A 7,713-nucleotide genomic window follows, 5' to 3' on the forward strand; every position below is an offset into this window, starting at 1 on the left:
GGGGAGAGGGTCAGAAGACTTGAGTGATGGCTATCCGAACAGAAACAATTTTGGAGCTTGGTGATACTCCTGAGGGGGGATCCATACTCAGCTGGGGGTTAGCCATCACCTGATATCATCTGCTTAGACTATGTGCAATCCAGAGCTTTGGCTATTATAAAGGGACGAGATGCTCATTACAGAAAAAATTGGTAATGCATTAAAGGGGGTGGAAACCAAAAAAAGAAACCCACCCACAGCTGTCTTGAAGCCAATACTAACATATGCAGATATTTTCTCCCTGTCATCTTTCTCCTTATATGTAGTGTGTATATCTTGTCCCTTCTTGCTTAGTGTGACCTTATAAATACAGTCATATTAATCTTTATGTCATGTACAAGTGCCACAATTTATTTCATCACGCTTTGCATTTGGTTAGAGAATTAGTCAACAAGTATTCAGTTCTGTGCTTCAGACTTTGAGGATACAAGAGGGAGCTAGATGGACGAAGCCCTTCACTTCTTGAATCCTATATTCTGGAATGGGGTGAAGCAGGAGACACATCATTAGCTCTATCTGTGAGATAACTGCTGTGTGCTACTGTAAGACACTAGGCTTGCCCTTAATGTTTTACGTGTGGCAACTTGTTAAAAGCAGTCACAGGAAGCCAGTGTACCAAGCTCATGTCCATTGCAGGGGTTCCTATGCTGGCCCATCATCCCTCAGTACTTTGAACAGCTGGAACATCCTCACTTAGACCTAAACTCAAACATCACCTCATGGGAGCCCCCTGAGGCTTCACCGTATCATGCTCTTTTATTTTGTTTTTTTTTTAATGTCTCCTCTAGAGTACCCGTATCCTGTCCTGCTGACCCCTGACCTTAGCCACTTTAAGATTCATTGCAGACTTGTAAGGATAGAATGAGAAGAACCACCCAGTGGGTGGGGACACTTTGAATACCAAGCTGACTCACTGTTGTCTTCCCACAGAGCATTGTGAGACAGTGGACTATGCCAGAAAACTTGGTAGGTTGGGTGGCTTTAGAGTCCCTGGCACCCAGGCACCCACCTGCGACAGTAGGTGGCTCCCGTTCCCTACCAGATTCCTGGCCTGGAACATGTGCCACACTTCCCACATAGGAAACATGACCTGTGTGTGTGTGTGTACATGTAAGCACATGCATGTATAATCATTATATATCATTAGAACTTGCCTTAACATGTATAAAATTTGTCAAGTTATGGACCCATACATTGTATACATCTCTACATATGTAAGTTACAGTTTAAAAAAATCTTCTGGATTAATCATAAATAGTCCAAGGACACACAGAATCTTTGTGGTTTTGTGAAGGTAGTGTGAGTGGAAACCAAGGGACTTAAACCAGGAAGGTAGCGTGACCAAGAAACCAAGTTCCTATGCTGCAACTAGTTCACGGGCTTTGGCTGTGAAATATGGGGTCATGCTAAGTTTGACCTATAAACACCATTTAATCTTGCTGATCTATCTGATTTGATGACATACCTACCACCAGGGTCATTAACATAGGCAAGAGAGTGAGATATATTCACTTCCTGTCTTTGTGGCTCTCACAACATAGCAACAACACAGCAAGCACAAACATACAAACACTCAAGCAGACACTACAGATGATCTGTGCTCTCTGACAGGAAGAACAGCAAAAATTGGTATTGGGAACGCATCCTGGAAATCATAAAAGATAAATAGGTGTTAGGTGGGCAAGGCAGAGATGGAGAAGCACACATCAGGAGGATTTTCAGGCTATTTAAGATTGAATGCCTGACTTTAAGAAGACAAGACCTCCATAGGAGCTAAACACAGAACTAGATAAAAGACTTGAGGAACATGGCCCGTTCATGCATGCACATCAATAATGGGGCAGTGAGGATGTGAGCACCTCCATACTTCTGAAACACACTCGCTGTGCTGCTGGCTTTAGCCTCCTCATTATGCTCACCCTGAGAAATAACACAAGACTGTATAAGACTTCAGCATACTACCCTTGGAAGCCAGGACCTGCACTATCAACAGTTAGAACAAAGAATGGAATTAAGCTGCGGTGGCATACATATCTGTAATCCCAGCACTCAGAAGAATGAGGGGGGAGGGTTGCGAGTTCAATACCAGCTTCACTTACAAAGTGAGGCTCTGTCTCTGGAAAGTAAATCTGAATCATTTACATAAAAAGAATGAAAATAAGAGGTATACCCAGGAAACAATAAAAACCCGTTCATATTATACTCTCCATAGGTGCTGTGCCCTAAAGTCTTCTCATAACATAACATTCCCCTGACACATAAAGAGTCTTCAGTCCTTCACTAAATTGTTCATTCTCAGGACACTTGGGACCATAGATGGACAACATGACAGAGTTCACTGGGAAAGAGCTTGCAACCACATCGCTACTTTCTTCTCGTCTATGAATACTCGCAGGTACTCATCACCTACAGCTATTAAGCCTCTTACCTCTACCCTATTACTTATGTTTCTTATTACAGGGAGGTTATTTAACAAGACACCTGCATGTACAGTCGCCATCCTGTTGTCTGCTCACTGTGAGTCTGGAGACAACCAAAACTATAAATTGAAGACCTCATGTTTACTGTACTAGGGGGTTGTTCTAGGTTTTCACACACAGTTCTAACTCCTAATGTGGCTTTATTACTTCTGAGGAAATGGTTGGTATTAAATGATATCTTAATTATAGGGCTCTGATCTGATAGGATTGTCTCTTATTTGAAACCCCTCAGTCATGGATTCTTAGCTTCTAGCACTGGAAGAAAAAAAATTCTTGAAGCCCTTATTTTATGGTGCTCTGTTGGGTTCACGTTCTGCCCCACCGATGGGGTGTGGGAAACACCGGTGTGCTTGGACTGCTTTCACCCTGTGCTGATGCTGTTGGGTGCTGGGCTCCAGCGAAGCGCCGATACACCACTCAGTGGATAGAAAAGCACAGCCTAGAATGTGGGAGGCCAAACCTGGGGTTCTCTGACTCCCAGACATCCAGGCGTCACTGGGTCCAGAGAGCTGGGAACAGAGTTGGGAGCAGGGGTTATTGGAGGGTTGCTGAGAACGACAAGGAGTCTGCGCGCGCACACACACACACATGCATACACCTATATGCTTATAGTGTAACAGGCGCCCTGGCCTCAAAGGTAGCATGTTGTAATGTTACAATCTTGTGTTATTTCTTTTTTCTTTATTTTTTTAGTTTTTTGAGACAGGGTTTCTCTGTATAGCCCTGGCTGTCCTGGAACTCACTTTGTAGACTAGGCTGGCCTCGAACTCAGAAATCCTCCTGCCTCTGCCTTCCGAGTGCTGGGATTAAAGGCGTGCGCCACCACGCCCGGCTTCTTGTGCTATTTCTTAAGGTGAGTTGAATGATGAAGCTAAAGCCTGCAGCACAATAACTGTGTTTCAGAAGTATGGAAGGTGGTGTTCACATTTTCACTGCCCCATTATATATATATACATACACACACACACACACATATATATAGATATATACACACACATATATATACACACACACACACACACACATACACATATATATACATACACACACACACACACACACACACATATATATGCCTCGCCAGTGCAAAGCTATCCACATAGGCTGCCATTCTGAGACTTCCACATAGATGACTCCCATTCCCCTGGTTGGTAAGTGAGCACTGTGCTCACCAGGTTATAGCAGTTAACCTTTTCTTTTCTCATTGCAGCTGCCTTGGTTGACTAGACTAGGCCAGGCTGAGTCAGTTCGCTGTCTCACAGTTCTGGAATCCCAGTCATCTTCCCTCCATGGTTTGATACTGGTGGGAGCAGCTCTCCCTTTTAAATAGGGTGTGCTGTGTCTGGAGCTACCTGGCATTCTAACCAGATAGAATTTCTAGGAGAGACACCCCTAGAGGTTTCCAGGTGCTCTGTGCAAGCCCTTGGGAAGTCTGTTGCATGGAATGGATGGTCACAAAAGTTCCTCCTCCCTTTGGCACACTCCTTTGTGATAGAACTTTGTCTCCCCTGCCCCCACTTCTCTGCTGGTGAAAGTCCATTAGCAAATCACAAACAGAAGCTGCTCAGCACCTGTGCAAAAGGGAGGCTTATCCATAAAATACCAGGTGCCAGAGCAGGGACTGATCCCTGGGGGATGAATTCATGTGGAGCAGAGACAAACTATTGCAACTGAGGGTCCTTCAACTGAACAGTGTGCCACCCAGTTGAATGTAAAGGAGACAGATGCTCAGTGCTCACCAGCTAGCCACAGGGATGAGCCAGCTGATCATCAGAACCGCTGAGCTTAACGACGGAAGAGTTGTATACCAGTTAATCAGTTGTCTTGTTTAGATCAATTAATGTCTTGTTTGAAAACAAAAATTTGGGAAAGTTGGTTATGTAGCAATAGACCTTAAGTCTGTGTCTGGTAGCTCCAATGTCTAGAATCATCTAGGTCTCTTTCTGTTGTCTGTTTTTTGCTTGTTTTTGTTCACGTAGCTGTACTTCTTTGCACACTTGATTATTTGTCTTATACAACAGATGTTATTGAAAAAAAAATACGACCATTTCAGGGCAGCATAGTTAAGAGACAGAAGGGACACCTGAAAGGAAATGGTCCTCTCCCTCTCCTTGTCTGATTTCCGCCACTTCCTGGTTGGTGCCCAGGAATTTTGACATAACTGACAAAGTTGTCTTCAAAAGAACTGTATGCCCCATTCAGACAAACTTCCCAAGTGAGGCTGTTAATGATTCGTAAACTATAACTTTTGTCTAACCTACTGGTTACCTATTTATGACTAAACCCCTTTGAGTGATATATGTCCACTAGGACTCTCTTCTCCACCCAGAGACCTGCACAATGCGCATAATAGTCTTTCTTCAAGGCTTAAACTTTTCCTAATATCTCAATTTGGTTCAGATACCATTAAAGCCCCAAAGCGTGCAGCTTGCTCCCACTGGGACACTCAATTCATCGTCTTCTAACATCCAGACATGGCTTTCTTCATGTAGGTTTTGTCTTTCTGCTTAATCAATAAGTTTTCTAAGTTTGATCCACTCCAAACTATCTTCAACTTTCGTTTCTGGGCAGACTAACTGCACCCAAGTAGCAGCCTTGCCTGTCTCCAGACTTGTCAGGCCACACTGCAGGCAACCTTTAGCTGCTTTTCCTGCTTCTGGTAGCAATTTGAGGTTGGGAATTTCATAATCTTCCTTTGGAGAGAATTATGCCTGCTTAGGAAGGCATGTGGGTATACTTATAATGAGAAATAATATACAACCACCCAGCTCTGTTTTGGTGATAGCTGTGATTTGAAGCTAAAGCAAAGCTTCAACTATTTCTATATAATCCTATGGGCTTAAAGCCCAGAGGGCTCTCCATTGGAGTGATAGTGGGGCCACCAGCCCTCTTACCCACTCTTGATTGGAATTCACTCTCGTTTTCTCTTCTAAGCCCATTCAAAACTATAAGAGATTTTGAATAGATCCTCAGTTGCCATTAATATATATATATATATATATATATATATATATATATATATATATATATATCAGATAAAAATAGATCCTCAGTTGCCATTAAAAAAAAAATATATATATATCAGATAAAAAGCACAGGTGCACCTCTCTGGATCTAGATTTCCCTTCTGTGGTAGTTTGAATGAAAATAGTCTCATAGGGACTGTCACTTTTGGGAGGTAATGGTCTTGTTGAAGTAGGTGTGGTCTTGTTGGAGGCGGGCTTTGAGGCTTCAGAAGCACAAAGAAAGCCTCCTGTTTTAGTCTCTTCCTGTTGCCTGTAGTTCCGAATATAGAACTCTCAGCCCTCTCTCCAGCACCATGTCTGCCTGTATTCTGTCATGCTTCCTGCCATGACAATAATGGACTCTGAGTTGTAAGACAGCCCTAATTAAATGTGTTTCTTTATAAGGGTTGCCATGGTCATGGTGTCTCTTTACAGCAATAGAAACCCCAATTAAGACAACTTCTTTCTATAAGCTGCCTTGGTCATGTTGTTTTCATCACAGCAGCAGAAAAGTAAGTAATGAAAAGGGCATCACTTTTGGTTTGCTAAATGCCCAGGTTCACCCCTTTGCAGATTCCATTGGTATATTCTGCAAAGCTACACAGAGCTCCACACTTAAACATCCCTTGCAACAAATCTCACTGCTTTTCAGTACACAAATCTATATGCCGCATGTTATTTTATAGCTTTTAAAATATTTTCATTGGGATTTTATTTATCAATTAGTAAGATTTAAGTTATTTTTTATTTTATGTGTATGAGGTTTTTGTCTGCATGTAGGTATGCACATCATGTGTCCCTGGTGCCATGGAGGCTGGGAGAGGGCTTCTGATTCCCTAGAACTGGAGCTACAGGAAGTTATGAACATCCTGGGTGGGTTCTGGGAATCAAACCCAGGTCCTCTGGAAAAACAACCAGTGCTCTTAAACACTGAGCCATCTCTCTAGCCTCTGATGAGCATAATGAATGTAGAGTTTTCTTCTTAGGACAAGAATAAATAGCTCATCTCATTGTTTCCCTTTAAAATAATATCTCTATCTCTATCTCTATCTATCTATCTATTTATCTATCTATCTATCTATCTATCTATCTATCTATCTATCTTGCTCCTGTAATGTTTGTTTGTTTGTTTGTTGAATTTTATGCTTGCATGCATGTCTGTGTGTGGAGAAGGCCAGAAGTGGAATTCCAGCAGGTTTGGGGGGTGGGAGCAAGGGATCAATCGCATGCCCTGTATAAGAGCAGCAAGTGTTCTTAACCACCAAGCCACCTCTCCAGCCCCGCATATTCTTTATGTGACTATATATCAGTATTTACCAGTTCTTCTGATAATGAGTATTTGGGTCATTTCCAGTTCAAGGGCTATTATAAACTGGGCTGGGAACTTTCCCATACTTTACGTTGGTATGTATAGACTTCCTACTGTTGCTACTTTAGTTTTAGTTACAGAAAGAGTCCACAATCACTAACAGTTCTGTCTCAGTTCTTCTGGGATGCTATAACAAAGAGAAATACACCAGGCAGCTTATATGACACGAACATTACTTTCTTTCTACTCTGTAAAGTGATTCTGCCCAAAATTCAGCCTTTCTATGCACTCCCTTATCTAGCCTTCTAACTTCATTTCTCTTCATTTTTCTTCATCTTACAGATGGGGGCAGCTGAGGCACAGAGAGCTCAAGCATTACACTCAAAACTACCTGAGCTTAGGTGGTTTAGTAGGTAAGGAGTTTGTTCCAAGTTTGATGGCCTGAATTGGGTCTCTGGAGCCCACATACTGGAAGGAGGGAACTGGCTCCCACAAGTTGTCTCTGATATATATTCAGCTATACACATATAGAATAAATAGATAAATAAAATAATAATAAGAAAACCCCTACACAGGTACAGCGGGGGGTGGGGGGGGGAGCTACAGTGGAGCCCAAAGGATCTGGGTGCAGAGACTGAGCTCTGTGGTTTAAGCTACTCTGTCTCTCTGTATCATCCTCCTCTCCATACCAGGAGCGTGGATCTTTCTTACATATCAAATGGCTCTCACCTCACCATCTTAAATTTAAGCCTCTCTTTCTTTTTTTTCAAATATTTTTTTATTAGGTATTTTCCTTAATTACATAAGCCTCTCTTTCTTTTTAAAAAATATTTATTTTATGTGAATGAGTGTTTGGCCAGCATGTATATATGTGTTGTAC

This window comes from Mus caroli, chromosome 3 (assembly GCF_900094665.2).
Source record: "Mus caroli chromosome 3, CAROLI_EIJ_v1.1, whole genome shotgun sequence".
Taxonomy (NCBI): Eukaryota; Metazoa; Chordata; class Mammalia; order Rodentia; family Muridae; genus Mus; species Mus caroli.